We start from the raw sequence: 15,071 nt of genomic DNA on the forward strand, positions 1-15,071 counted from the left end.
TTCATGTGCTGTGAAACCAGCACTGGTACCTTTAATTGTGTATAACCCCCACCCTCACCCCCGGACCTGACACCCACTGTAATGGTTTGTTGGATAAATAAATGAGCATCTGTCTATGACAATATTACAGAAAAGTCCCACCCAATTCAGGTAAGCATCCTAGGTGAGGGCAAAGCCTGATGTAGCTCTCCAACAGTTCTCCCTCATCCCTCTTCCCACCCTCCTGGTGCCACTGCACTTAACTGTTTTGGTTCCAAAGACATGAGCCATGATGTCCTCACTGAATTCCAGGGCCTCGGGGATGTCTATCTTCTCAAAGATCTCTGTCCAGCCACTGACCAGCTATGTGGCATTCAATTCCCCACTCAGGTGTGAACAAGGTTGCTGTTAGGTGAGCACCAGGATCAAGGGGCCTCCTATCCACTCCCTGGGGCCAGACAGGATGGTCCACCATATCCGGCTCCCAAGTTTTATGTTGCAGAGAAAGAATCCCTGAGGCATCCCGGGTCTCTGAATCTCCCAGAGTCCAGTACAGGTCCTGGGATTTGTCTCTGCTCACAGCTGGCAGGCTGTGGATGGCAAGGTCACAATCTCTGATCCCCAAGACATCCTTGACTGTGGTGGTCACCCTAGAGAGAGCTGGAGGAGAATCAGCAGCTTCTGGAGAAAGGCAGTCAAGGCACAACGTTCATAGCAAGAGACCATCTGGCTTGGGAACTCTGCCTGTGCCACTTTGAATGTCTAATTTAATGTCTAAAATGGTCCATCTAATTTGACCCAGAATTCCAGGCATTAGTAGAAATAGCCAGCATCAAGGAAAAAAAAAAAACCCTGGGAAATCTGGCATTTCACTTGTCCCAATCAAACTTAATGGGTTCCAAAATCAGTAGTCCCCTTTTCCTTCCAGACAGCCTACAGTAGGTTACAGAAAATGGCATTCAGAAAGCCCTAGCTAACTGCCATGTCCTGATCCCAAGCAGGCTCTAGCAGGGGGAACACACTTTCCTACCATTGCCCAGGTATAAACAGCCTAGGAGGAACACAGATTGGAGTATGCAGGACTCGAGGGAGGACTGCCAACCAGTGCACTGCCCTGGGAGGGAATCCATGCCACCATTGGGGGTCTGGAGCCTCCTGTTCAGATGTCGACGGACACTGTCAATGCCCTGGGTAAGATTCCTCTCTCATCCTCGTTCATGGTGAACCATCTGCCATGTCACACCGTTCATCACTTCCCAGACCGACCTAGATTCACAGCCCCTGCCCTACTCCCCCTGTCTCATTCCCTAATTATGTTTGGCAGACACATTCCCAACTTTGAATTAGCTCCAACTATACACATGAGAGCAGACTGTCTGGAAGAGTGCGGCTGTGGTCACATTAGCCTCATCAGCCTTCTGGCTGAAGACAGAAGGGCAGGTGTCCACTCTGGTCTGCAGTTCACACAGGCCTCCTAGGAGAGACCCATATAGGCCCACCAGTTACTGTGGGCTGGAGGAAAGGGGAAGAAAGTGGTGGAAAGGTACATCTACTGAAACCTTCTCTAAAGGAGCCATGAAACGAAAGAGAAAACAAGAATTGTGGCTGGGCTCATACTGGGCATTAATGAAAAAAAGACAACAAATACACACATACACACAAATAAAATACTTTTGCTCGGGGTGGGAAGGTAGCTCAGTGGTAGAGCGTTTGCCTTGCATGCATGAGGCCCTGGGTTCGATTTCTCAGCACCACATAAGATAAAAGAAAAAAGCCAGAAGTGGTGCTGTGGCTCAAGTGGTAGAGTGCTAGCCTTGAGCTGAAGAGCTGAGTGAGCTGAAGAGCTAAGGGACAGCGCACAGGCCAGAGTTCAGACACCACAACCCAACCCCACCCCAAAATGCTTTTGTTCTTTTTAGACATGGTGACTGTACAATGAGAAAGATGATCTCTCTCTCTCTGTCTCTGTCTCTGTCTCTGTCTCTGTCTCTGTCTCTGTCTCTGTCTCTGTCTCTGTCTCTGTCTCTGTCTCTGTCTCTCTCTCTCTCTCTCTCTCTCTCTCTCTCTCTCTCTCTCTCTCTCTCTCTCTCTCTCTCTCTCTCTCTCTCTCTCTCTCTCTCTCTCATACACACCTAAACACACAGTCTCAGAGCAGTGCCTCTCCTGAATTTGTTGGTTTCTCATCTGGGCAATGTACCAGCTCAAGCACGGGGTTTCTCTTGTCAGAACCAGGGGCAACCACCCAAGGGGAACAATGCTCTAATAATGCAGAACCACCCTGCCTCCCCCTTTCTCCAGGGACAGACCATTCCCCTTGGGAACAACTAGCCTTGACTCCCCATTCACCAAAACCCTAGGCCAGGACGCTGGAGTCCCCAGTCATGTGTCTCCTCAGAGCCTGGACAGAAAACAAAGCAGGGGGTCATGGTGCCTCCAGAGAGGTGTCTGACCTGGGGTGGAGGGGGGTTGTTGGGGACTTTGATGGGGTCCTAAATGCTATATACATGGATGGACTCCCTGCTTCCAGCCTACATACTTCTGGGCGACGTGGCAGATTCTTGGGGAGTACAAGGAGACCAGATGGACTGGGAGCACTAGCAGAAGCTGACAGACATGGGAAATGTGATCACCCAGTCAGAACTGTTGACAGCTGGGCTTGGGGGTACAGGCCAGTTGTATGTGTGTCAGAGGTGGTGTGGGGAGGTAGCAGGGGGTGGATCTCGGGGTGCTGCACTGCAGGGCATCCACTTACGTGTGCTGCTGGAAGAAGCTGTAGGCTGCGATCAGGTGCGCGCCCAGAGTCTGAGGATCTGGGGCCGGGACCAAATAAGGGCCACAAGCAAGCCAGGGGTGCACCATCTCTGCCAAGTGACTGCAAGAAGCTCTGCGGATCAGAGCCGGCAGCACCATGTTTGAAAAGCAGCCTTACTGGGAGGAGGCGGTGCTCTGCTGGCACTTGGCGTGGCTGCATGCAGCCTCTGCTCCTTCTCCTCAGATGCCACAGCCTCAGCAGCCATTGATGCCTCGCCGCCACATGCTCTGCACTTCCGACCAGGACCCACGCTATGATCAGAGCAGCCGCCAGCCACTGAAGCCATTTCCACTGGTGCCTGTGCTCATGCTCTCTCTTCTCTCAGCTCTCTCTTGGCCCCACACTCCTCTCCTGGGCAACCCCGCCCTGAGGCAATACGCCCCTGCCCTCTTGACCCCTGGCCATTGTTGCCACCAACGTGTGCCCCTGGACCCCGACCCCTGCTCCCCTGGACCCTGCCCCCCACCCCTGGCCACAATCGCAGCCCTGACTAGGTCCTAAGGCTTCCAGATCATGGCAATTGCAGCCTTACCTCAGCTCAGCACTACCCCTCACCCCCAGTACCGGCCCAGGAGATTGAATCTCCCCTCAGCCCCACCACTGGAGGAGACTCTCCTCCATCCCCTCCACACACCAAGCAGGTGCATCGTGAAGCTCCTGTGTGTATGTGTGTTTGTGTGTGTGTGTGAGTGCTGGGGATATGGGTTAGGAACTGAAGTGATACATTATACTCAGAACTAAATTGAAGGAGGAATCCAAAATTAGTTACCAATGTTTTAAAAATGCAAGCTAAAGGAAATAATTTATGAAAAAATCAGCATTTACAATAAATACAGAATCAGTATGACTGATATTCCTTTTATCCCAGTTGCAATACGGCTTGCATGATCACTTTTCTGGTTTAGTTAGGTCTTGATATTTAGCTGAAGTTTTGTTCTTTCATATATTCATTTGTCAGATCAAAGAGGAAATTAATTCCATGCCGGAGTCAACATCCATAATAACAATATAGTTGTATCCTGCTACTTTGCCAAAGTTTCAAATCAGCTTGCGTAACTTGAGTCTTTTTTGGATCTAACTAAATAGGTATGCAATTTTGTCAGTACTAGAAAGATTTTGATCACCACTTATTAAAATAGTATTTTCTAGAAACTACTTCTATCTTTTCATGAAATTTTCAATGTAATTTATATCATGGGTTGATGTTTTCCTTTAGATAACCTACATTCAGTCTTCTACAATTTGGAGTAGTTTACAATTATGTACACTCAGGTACCCTGCTCAGATTCTATTATTTGCATATTTTGTTCTTGTTAAATCAGTAGGATTTAGGTCTCAATATGGATACCATTGGTCTTATTTGTTGCATTTCTGAATTTTTTAAGTATGTCATGATTTTTGTTATTTTATTCTTTTAATATGTGCAGCTCTCACTCCACATACAGTCACATTTGTTTTAAACAATTTGATCCATTCACGTGATTTGCTATATTACATTCATCTAGATGAATTTAATTACAAATTAACACAACCATATTTCTGAGACACAGTTATCTTTATGGATCTACTCAAGGGTAACATGTATTTCAGGTTTTTGTGCTTAAAAACAAACAGGCACAACAAGTTTTTGTTCCTGGGGGAGTTCTACTTTGTTGGTTGTTTTTCCACCTGTGGTGACTTCAACATATGTGTGCATTTTATTTCAGTTGTTTTGTGTCTATATTTTGTTTCATTTAACAGAAAATACATAAATAATCAGTGATTTAGAACTTTTCCAAATAGATTTCTAAGAGAGATACTTGAAGTTTTGTGATATCTGGACCGGGTAGGTCTTCTTAATGGAGGGGGTAGCAGAATAACAGACACATTCTTTGACATGATTTGAATTCTTCCTCCTCTTGCCTCACTATTTCCAATAGTATTACTTCAAAGCCTTTAGTGGAAAGAAAATAAATTTGTCTGTATGGACTCATAAATTTTGCTTTAATTAGGACACACAACACATTTACATTTGATTTTAACTCTAAAATCTTCTTTCCTTCTTTTAAAATCACAGATGTGAATTTATAATGCTAAAATACCATCTAATAATTTATATGAAATGATCCAAACTATTTTCACTTCACACTATATGTAATATAGAGTGTAATAATAGTGAGTAATGGAGTATGTAATAATTTACTTTTTTTTTTTTTTTTTTTTTGTCGGTCGTGGGGCTTGAAATCTGGGCCTGGGCGCTGTCCCTCAGCCCTTCAGCTCAAAGCGAGCGCTCTACCACTTGAGCTACAGCTCCACTTCCTGTAATAATTTACTTTGGGGAAAGCTAATTACAGTGGATTTTGTGAGATACTGAGTAATAGTAAAAATTATGTTTGATTCTATTAAAAAGTTCACGGTTACATCTAAAAATAACTCATAGTTATAAACTAATACTAAAAAGTAAGATTGTTTATTGGAAAAAGCCAGAAGTTTCAATAAGCTTGCTTTTTACAAATTGACTTGGATCTGGGCTTTGGTGGCTCATGCCTGTAATCCTAGCTACTCAGGAGTCTCAGATTGAGGATAGTGGTTCAAAGCCAGCCTGGGCAGAAAAGTCTGTGAGACTCTTATCTCCAATAACCCACTTGAAAAGTAGAAAGGGCACTGTGGCTCAAGTGGTACAGTGGTATCAATGAGCTGAAGAGCTGAGAGACATTGCCCAGGCCCAGAATTCAAGCTGCACGACCAACAACAACAACAAAAAATTGACATGGATTTTTACTTTAAATTTCATGATTTTTTTTATTGTGAAAATACGTACAGAGGGGTTACAATTACATGAGCAAGGAAATGATTACATTTTTTATCAAGCATTGTTGCCCCTCCTTTGTTTCCCCTTACCATCTCTTCCCAACTCCCCACCCCCAAACCAACCCATGTGCCAAAGTTGTAAATTTTGTTTTCCAACATAACGTGTTGAACATCTGATTGTTGCAATGGGTCCACCTGTATCCCTATTTAAAGAATTTGTTTTTCCCTTCTCCTCCACAAATTATACCAACATCAAACACAGTGAAAACAAGGGTTATACCATGGGGGAGGGACATACAAAGAAATCATCTTAGAAATATGCTAGAAACAATATCAAGAGAAAAAAAACCCATTTGAGTTCTTATCTTTCGCCTAATATCAACTTATCTGACCATTCCTGCTTGATTAAAAAATATACTAGTTATTGTAGATAAGGGAAACCATGGGACCTATATTTATTTGGGCCTTATATAATATATATTAATATATTATATTAATTATTGTATTAATTATTATATTAATTGATTTGCATATATTGAATCAGCTTTGCATCCCTGAAATGAATCCTGTTTGATTGTGGTGTATGATTTTTTGGATGAATTCTTGAAGTCGATTGGCCAAAATTTTGTTGAGAAGTTTTGCATCAATGTTCATCAAAGAAATGAGTCTCTAATTCTCTTTCTTTGATGAGTCCCTGCCTGGTTTTAGGATGAGGGTTAGGATGTCTTCATAGAATGAGTTCCATGTGCACTTTCTCTTTCAATTTCATTAAAGAGTTGGAGGGTATTGGTGTGAGCTCTGCTTTGAAGGCCTTGTAGAATTCCACTGTAATCCATTGGTCCTTAGATCGGAGTTCTCTTATTGCTGCTTCTATCTCAATGCATGATATGGGCCTGTTAATTCGATTTAACTCATCTTGGTTTAGTTTTGGCATGTCAATATTTGCTAGGAAAAGGTCCATTTCTACCAGGTTCTCAAACTTATTAGCATAAAGATTTGAGAAGTATTCCCTTATAATGTTCTGGATTTTTGGTTGTTTCTGTGGTGATGTTTCCATTCTCATCTCTGAGTTTGTTTATTTCTGTGTGTGCTCTTCTTTTTCTGATAAGATTTGCTAAACGTCTGTCAATTTTTGTTAATTTTTTTGAAGAACCAACTCTTTGTTTTGATGATTCTTTCTATTTTTTTTTTTTTGGATTCTAATTCGTTTAATTCTGATTTAATTTTAATTATTTCTTTCAATCTACTGGATTGGGGTCTATTTTGTTGCTCTTTTTCAATGAGGTTCAGATATCTCATTAATTGTTGGTTTCAGATCTCTCTAATTTGTTGATGTAGGAACTCAGAGGTATAAAATTGCCTCTGAGTACTGCATTTCCTGTGTCCCAGAGGTGCTGGTAATTTATGTGTTCATTTTTGTGGACTATCATGAGCATTTGCATTTCCTTTCTAATCTCTTCCATGACCCACTGGTGATTCAACTGTGTATTGTTCAGCCTCCAAGTGTTACAGGACTTTCTTTGGTGGCTTTCAGTGTTGAGTTCTAATTTAATTCCCTTGGATCCTGTTTCTTGGCCTTTATTGTGCTCTTGTTGTTTTTCTATGTGTAGGACATGTTTAAGTATCTTTTGTCAGTCTGGTTTGGTGGTTCTAAAAGCTTGTGTCTGAATAGGCCTTTCTTTTTGCATGTTTGGGAAATTCTCTGCTATGATTCTGTGAAATAAATTTCCTAAACCGTTAACTTCTGTCTCTAGGTGCTCCTCTACACCCATTACCCTCAGATTAGGCCTTCTGATGGTGCTTTCCAAATGTTAAATAGATATATCATATTTCTTGGATTTTTCTTGGATAGTTATACATTCTTTCTCTATAATATCTAAGCTGTCTTCAGTTCCCGAGATCCGATCTTCTACATGGTCTAACCAACTGTCAAGACTTTCTACTTTGTTTTTTATTTCTTTTCCTTCTAATTGTTTGGGTTTGCTGGCTTCAAATTCTTTGTTGCAGCTTTGTTTTAGGTCTTGTATGAACTTTACTTCCTTAATTTGGTGGTCAGTGTTTCTTCTCAAATCACTTAGTTGATTCATTATGGTTTCCTTGGACTCCCATTACTTTTCTTGGGCTCCATTGAGCATTCCCTTTGTGGTCTCCCTTAATTCATTCAGCTGTCTGCTCATGGATTCCATGAATGCCTTTATTGATCTTGCTCTATTCTCATCCTTCTCTCGCAAATCCTGTATTACTCTTTGAACAGCTTCCTCACAATCATGCAATTCCTGTCTTTCTCTTTGACTGATCTCAGCCTTCTCATGCAATTTCTGTATTTCTCTTTGACTGTTTTTAACCTGCTCACGCAATTCCTGTATTAATCTTTGAGTAGCTTCCTCATGCTCACAAGATTCCTGTATTAATCTTTGGTTTGCCCCCTCTCGCTCTCTATCTCCCTCACACTGAGTCTTTTGCAACCTTTCAATCTATTCATTCACCATGTATACCAGTAAAGCTTGTAGAGCTTTTTGGGTACTCTCTTCTGGATTATTCATTAATATTCTGTCACCTGATTATCATGAGTGGGAATTCATATACCCAGACTTGCCATTTTTTTGTGTTTTCTGGCTTGTTCTGCCCATTTGGTATGAAAGTAAACCAATTTTGTGCTAGACCACTATTTTAAGGCAAGCATCAACCGGAGTCCTGTAGTTGCACAGTCAAAATGGCTGCAGATACAATCTAGTACATCAGATACAATCTATTCATCATCAAACAACCATGGACTAATAGGGTAATAAAAGCAAAAAGGATTTGACACACCAGAAATTATTAGGTTTAGGGAGAATTGTGGAGAAAAATAGGATTAGAGGGATGTGGAGAGGTAAAAGAAGAGTGAATTTGGGCTGGGAAGGTGGCTCAGTGGTAGAGTGCTTGCCTTGCATGCCTGAGGCCCTGGGTTTGATTCCTCAGCACCACATAAGCAAAAAGAAAAAAGCTGGAAGTAGCGCTGTGGCTCAAGTGGTAGAGTGCTAGCCTTGAGCTGAAGAGCTGAGGGACAGCTCCCAGGCCCAGAGTTCAGGTCCCACGACTGGATCCCCCCCAAAAAAAATTAAAAAATAAAAAGAAATCTGGTGGAAAAAAAAGAGTGAATTTAACCAAGTCCTAATCTCTGAGAGGGAAATGCATTGTACAGAATGATTGGAGAGAGATTTTTTTAAAAATAAAGAAAAAATGGATAAACAAAAATTTAAATCTAAGAAGTGAAACACTTAAAAATTATGTAACTTTAAAGAAATGATATGGAGAGAAGAAAAGGATAGGTTGAGAGGAGAGGAGGGATAGAAAGGAAACATGAAAAACTAAAAAATAAAAGAAAATTAAAATTAGTTAATTGAAAATTATACTGGTATAAAGAGATAATACTGCCATTAAAGAAATTAAGCCTAAGATTTTTTGAATCGAGTAATAAATTTCAGGATTAAGTATGTACACAATGGGGGATAAGGTCTAATAATTGACCACTGGTATGTATCTGGGGATGAGCAGAACAGCAATTATGTCAAACAAAAAGAAAGAGAGAGAGAAAGAAATGAAAACAATAAAAAAGGACCAAAAGGTCAAAAGAGATTAAACCCACACACACACATCAAAAATAAAAATTATGAGAAAAAATTAACATCAAACACTTTTAAAAATTGAAAAAAAGGTTAAAAAGAAGAGTTCTTTTATTTGGGGATTTTTTTTGGGGGGATGATAAGACCCTGTATCTCTCCTGTGTCTATAACCTGTCTCTTGGTGGAGTCTCTGGTGTGCTTGTGGTGTTTAGTTTTCATTTTGCTTGACTGGTTTCTTAAGTCAGTTTTTTTTGTGCAGGCAGAAAAATGCTCTGCTTTACCCAGGATTTTGTGATCCTCTTCCCAGGCTATTCAGTGGGAGATATGCTTTGAATATCACCAAAGAGGAAGATGGCAGTTTCCTCCACTGTGTAAATGCCATGATGAGGTAGGGTTGGGGCCTTTCAGAAAATGGTAGCTTTTCCCTGAGGGGCAACTCCTGAAACACTCATGGAACCCATTCTCAGGGTTTTTTTTTTTTTTTACTTAGTTTCAATTGTTTGTCTAGGCTGTTGTAGGGAGGGGCAGCCTCTGGCTCTATTTACCATGTGAAGGACATCACTCCACAGAGGCTCCACTGGCTTGGTGGGGTGACATTCCCCTGTGTGGAGCTGAGCCTGACAGGTCATGTCTACTTCCTGTGACCTACTAAATGACTCTTTTGTTTTCTTCCAAGGCCTGAATTGGAGCTAGCTGCTCAGCCCTGGGGAGGTCAGTAACATAGATGGAGATCTCTGGTAGTGGGGGAGGGGCGGCCTTCCCTCCTCTGATCCCTGAGAAGGAGTAAGAATGTCAGGATTCTACTCATGTAAGAGTGTTGGTTCCTGGGTCATCTCTGGTCTGTGATCTGCAGGATGAAGATATCTGCTCCTTGTCAGTTCTTGCTGGTGTTGAGTAGAATCTGCTCACCAGCCACGTCTGGGGCCTTTGTCATGGACCCTCTCTGTAGGTATGGTGGCTATAGCCACTGGCGCTGTACCTACTGCCACCTCAGCTGTGGCTACTGGCAAGTGCTCAGATCTGTCATCTTGCCTGGATTTTCCATCTTTGGCCAAACTCTCTGTACTGTGATGGCACACTTGGTGTGACTGGAACATTTAAACTGCTTTCTATGTAAGAGCTTGTTTACCCTCCAGCTTCTCCTCCTCCATCTTCCCCCAAAACCTCATGATTTTTTGAGTGTTTTGTGAAAAATGTTTTTGGTGTTTATATTTTGGTTTAGCATAAAATGAGCCTACTATTGTCTTAATTTAATAAAAAAAACTTTCTGATTCTATGACAGCATAAATTTTGTGGATAATGGTTAAGACTAGGTTGACTTTCTGAAAAAAAAATCACCACCCATAAAAGAGGAACAAAAAGAAAATAACATATGACAGGAAACATTAATCTTAATGGACTAATAGTCTGTCAGTTTGATTTAACTTTTAATCAAAAATTAAAGTAATACTTGATAATGTTTTATTAACATATTTAAATTTCTTCATTCTTGTCATTTAAGATTCACTTTATAAAGAAATTCAACAGGTGACAGTGTTTTTTCATGACTTTTCCAAAGAAATGATCATTTCATCATTATAGTGTATAGCACAATATACCCAGAAAGCATTTAAGGAAAATTTTTTTCCCATTCTTTGGTTTGCTTCAGTCTGTATTTAAAGCTGCATACCACATTTTACACACTTTATTGTCTGTCTTCTCATTTGAAACATTTCAATAAGTTTTCTTTCCCTAGTTTGTCAGCCAGCAAATCTTTATAAAACAACATGCTTTCATTCATTGTGCTTTCCAAAATATATCTTACAAATGCCAAAACGAAGCACAATCGGAAACATCTGTGGATTTTTCCACCTAGAGTACAAAGTAATCACTTTCCAAACTCCTTAGAACCAGCTGTTCACTGGCATTAATTGTGCTGTCACTTCCATGCTTTAAAACAACAGCATTTGACAATGGCGTACATTTTAATTGGTTTACCACATTTGGTTTGTTTTCAGCAAGGACTGTCTTCACGGAAGATGGTAATGGATGAGGTTTGTAATTATGTATTTTGAAAGGGCTCTAAGTTGTGGATATAGAATATCCATTTCAGTGACTAAATATTTAAATTAAATCCTATAATGGATACTCCTTCAATTTTCTGATTAAAGTGTTCTACAATCTAGATATTTTTTAAGGAAATATTGTAATTGTTTCCTTGGTGACAACGTAATTGGAAGACTTAAAATTTTCTTTTTTTTTATAGTGAAAACGCTGTGAGGGGTTACAATTACATGGGCAAGATAATGAGTACATTTCTTTTTTTTCTTTTTCTTTCTTTTTTTTGGGGGGGGTCTGGTCTTGGGGCCTGGGCGCTGTCCCTCAGCTCTTCAGCTCAAGGCTAGTGCTCTACCACTTGAGCCACAGCACCACTTCTGGCTTTTTTCTTTTTGCTTATGTGGTGCTGACGAATCGAACCCAGGGCCTTGAGCATGCAAGGCAAGCGCTCTACCACTGAGCCACCTTCCTAGCCCATGAGTGCATTTCTTATCAAGCATTGTAGTCTCCTCCTTGGTTTCCCCTTCCCATCCCTTCCCTTCCCATCCTTCCACCCCCTCCCTCTCCACGCAATCCTCCTCCCCGCCCCCACCAAAGTTGTAAAGTTCGTTTTTCCATATAACGACTTGTACATCTCATTGTTCCAAAGGATCCAACTGTACCCCTATTTAAACGATTTGTTTTTTTCCTTCCCTTCCACAAATTATACCAACCTCAAATACAGTGAAAGCAGGGTTATGCCATGGGGGAGGGACATACAAAGCAACAAAGAAATAATCTTATAAATGTGTAGAAACAATCACCTGAAAGAAAAAAAAATTTGAATACATATATTAGGGTTCACTTCCCTAAAATCAACTTATCTGACCTTTTCTGCTTGACTCAGACATATAGTAGTTATTGCAAATAAGGGAAACCATGGGACCTAAGTTTCTTTGGTACCGGCTTACTTCACTTAATATGAATTTTTTTCTATGGAAGACTTAAAATTTTCATATACTATTGCCATCTTAAATGAAGTGAATGTACCTGGGTTTGCATACAGAACTTTTGGGACAGCATTAATGTTTGAATCTTTGATGGGATTTGATTGGGAATTGTGGCAGGCTTTCATGGTATGAGAAGAAAAAGGATCTGATTGGAATTTATAGCAATATCTAGTTGCTTCCACCCCTGGACAAGTCATTATCATTGGTGAAGATGTTGCCATTTGAATTTACAATGCCCCAGAAAGACCTATGTGTTAAAGAAAAATGACTTTCCATTTCCTCCCAGACTGTGGAGAATACCTGAATAGTTCTTCTGGAGATTAAGTTCTTCAGAATAAAACCTATGAGAACATGCACTCTCATCTTCTTTCTTTTCTCTTTTAATCATTCTAGGTCAAAAACATTTCTTTTTGTCATACTCCTCACCTTGACATTGTCTTGTCACAGGCCACCAAAACAATAAAACCGACTGAACATACACTGAAACCTTCAAACTTATAAATCTGAGTAAGCCTTTCTGTTTAATAAATGGACAATATCATTTATTATGGTAGGTTATAAAGCTAACACAGAAATCTAGTCTTTCTAACAATGTAGAGTATATAAAAATGCTTCATTATAAAATATCTAACTCCAAGTTATATTTTGTGTTTTTGTTTCTGTAGATCTTAAGGCTTAAACTCATGGCCTGACTGGTCGTTTTGTGTTCAAGGCCAGTGCTCTACCTAAAATCTGAACTGGAACTCTTTTCTCCTGGTGGTTAATTGGAAATAAGAATCTAATGAACTTTCCTATTCTGGCTGACCTATTCATGTTGCATACTTTATGTAATTCCAATTCTCAGCATTATATACATGTTCCAACTACAATATAAAAAACTTAAAATATACTAAGGATATTTGTAAAGTATAAAATGAGGGAAGAATTTTCATCCTTTAGAAATCTATGCAAAATCTATGCTAAACTATTGATATTTTACTGGACCTTTCCTGCAACCAGTTTGATATAGTTTAATACTTGTCACACAAACTTTCTCTGTATTCTACTGCATATATACTTTTTCACGTATGTTTGTATATGTATACATATATGTATCTATCTATATATGTTCCAATGTGCATCATCAGACTTGAAACTGCTTTGTTTTGCTATTCAGCAATGAACCTTGTCGGCTCATTCTGTGACAATATCTGTTCTCATTTTCATCATTCCTTTATTTACCAAATCATCAACCTTCTAAAATCAGCTTCATTTCTTGGGTAAGGTTACCAATCAGTCCAACAAATATCCACCCAGAGGCTTTTAATAAAGCAAGTTTTAAGGAAGAATATAACATGAAGTGACAACTACAGAAATTCCACAGAGACCTGACATCTTTCACATTTCTGTCTTCCTTCTCTTCTCATACTTCAGAAAGTATTGACTAACACTATAAATATACTGCAATTATAAGTTAAGGATCAGTGTTTTCTTTCCAACCTGAAGCCTTCTTTTCCATGATTCTTGACATAAACTTTTTGGAAGATTTTTTGGATTGTGATGGGATTCCACCCAAAACAAAGCCATGTATATCAAGAAAGTCAATGTTTTCAACACAGAGTACTAAACAAAAGAGGGAGAAAATTAAGGTTAGCTATATATGTTAAGCACAAATATAGGCAATATCAAGATATCTTGAAATTGTATACTTTTACTGGATAAAGTGGCTCAAACCTTTAATATTATCTACTTAGAAAACAGAGATTAGAGAATTGCAGTTCCAGGCAAGCCCAGACCAAAAAAAAAAAAAAAAAAAAAGGAAGTTTCAGAAACTCTAACCATTTGATGCGTGCTATGTGTTTTGCTTGTGTTAGGAGGACCACAGTCCAAGCAGACCCAGGAATAGTGATACTTACCTCAAAAGAAGCAATGAAGTTACAATCTGCAGGTATGGCAGTATTAGAGATACCAAAGTTGTAAAGTTCCTTTCATTGTTGCAATGGGTCTACCTGTATCCCTATTTAAACATTTTCCCCTTCCCCTCCACAAATTATGCCAACATCAAAAATGTGTGCTTATGTAAGAAATGCATGATTCTAAAATTTCATGACAATTCTTTTGAACTTACTTTTTTGTGGAATTGACTAAGAAAATAAATTACACCTTCTATATAAAAAATGTTCTGTGCTTAATCTGGCAGCCTATACACTAACATCAGAATGATACAGAGAAGATTAGCATGGCCCCTGCTCAAGGACGAGTTGAAAATTAGTGAAGCAATCCATGTTTTTACAACAACAAATGCTGGAGGGGATGGGGCCACCAGGGAACCCTACTGCATTCTTGGTGGGAGTGTAAAAGTCTTCAACCACTTTGGAAAGCAGTATGGAGTTTCCTCAAACGACTCCACATAAAGCTCCCCTATGACCCAGCAATCCCACTTTTGTTCATTTACCCAAAGGATCACAAACAAGACCATACTAAAACTACCAGCACAACTATGGTTATTGCAGCATTATTTACCATAGCTAAGATATGGAACCAACCCAGATGCCCCTCAGTAGATGAATGGATCAAGAAAACCTGGTAAATATATACAATTGCATGCTCTGCCTCCATCAGAAAGAATGACATTGCCCAATTTGTTAGGAAATGGAAAGATTTGGAAAAAAATTTTTAAGTGAAGTAAGCCAACTCCAAAGAAATATAGGTCCCATGGTTTCTCTTATTTTCAATAGCTAATATATGTCCGGGATTATCAGAAAATGTCTTAAGCTATGTGCATTTGACCAGATAAGATGATGTTAAGCTAAACGAACACCAAGATAGGTACACAAGTGATTCTATCTTGCTATTATTTCTAACATACTTATACTGTAC

General features: G+C 39.9%; 1 non-coding gene across 1 annotated transcript; it reads left to right on the plus strand.

The window, feature by feature from the left end:
- The first annotated feature begins 14,375 nt into the window (after positions 1-14,375).
- LOC138826300 (U6 spliceosomal RNA) lies at positions 14,376-14,482 on the plus strand. Its single transcript, XR_011371646.1, has one exon. It is a non-coding gene; the product is annotated as a U6 spliceosomal RNA (small nuclear RNA).
- The last annotated feature ends 589 nt before the right edge of the window (positions 14,483-15,071 follow it).

This window comes from Dipodomys merriami, unplaced genomic scaffold, assembly GCF_024711535.1.
Source record: "Dipodomys merriami isolate MVZ:Mamm:240054 unplaced genomic scaffold, mDipMer1.0.p SCAF_141, whole genome shotgun sequence".
NCBI lineage: Eukaryota > Metazoa > Chordata > Mammalia > Rodentia > Heteromyidae > Dipodomys > Dipodomys merriami.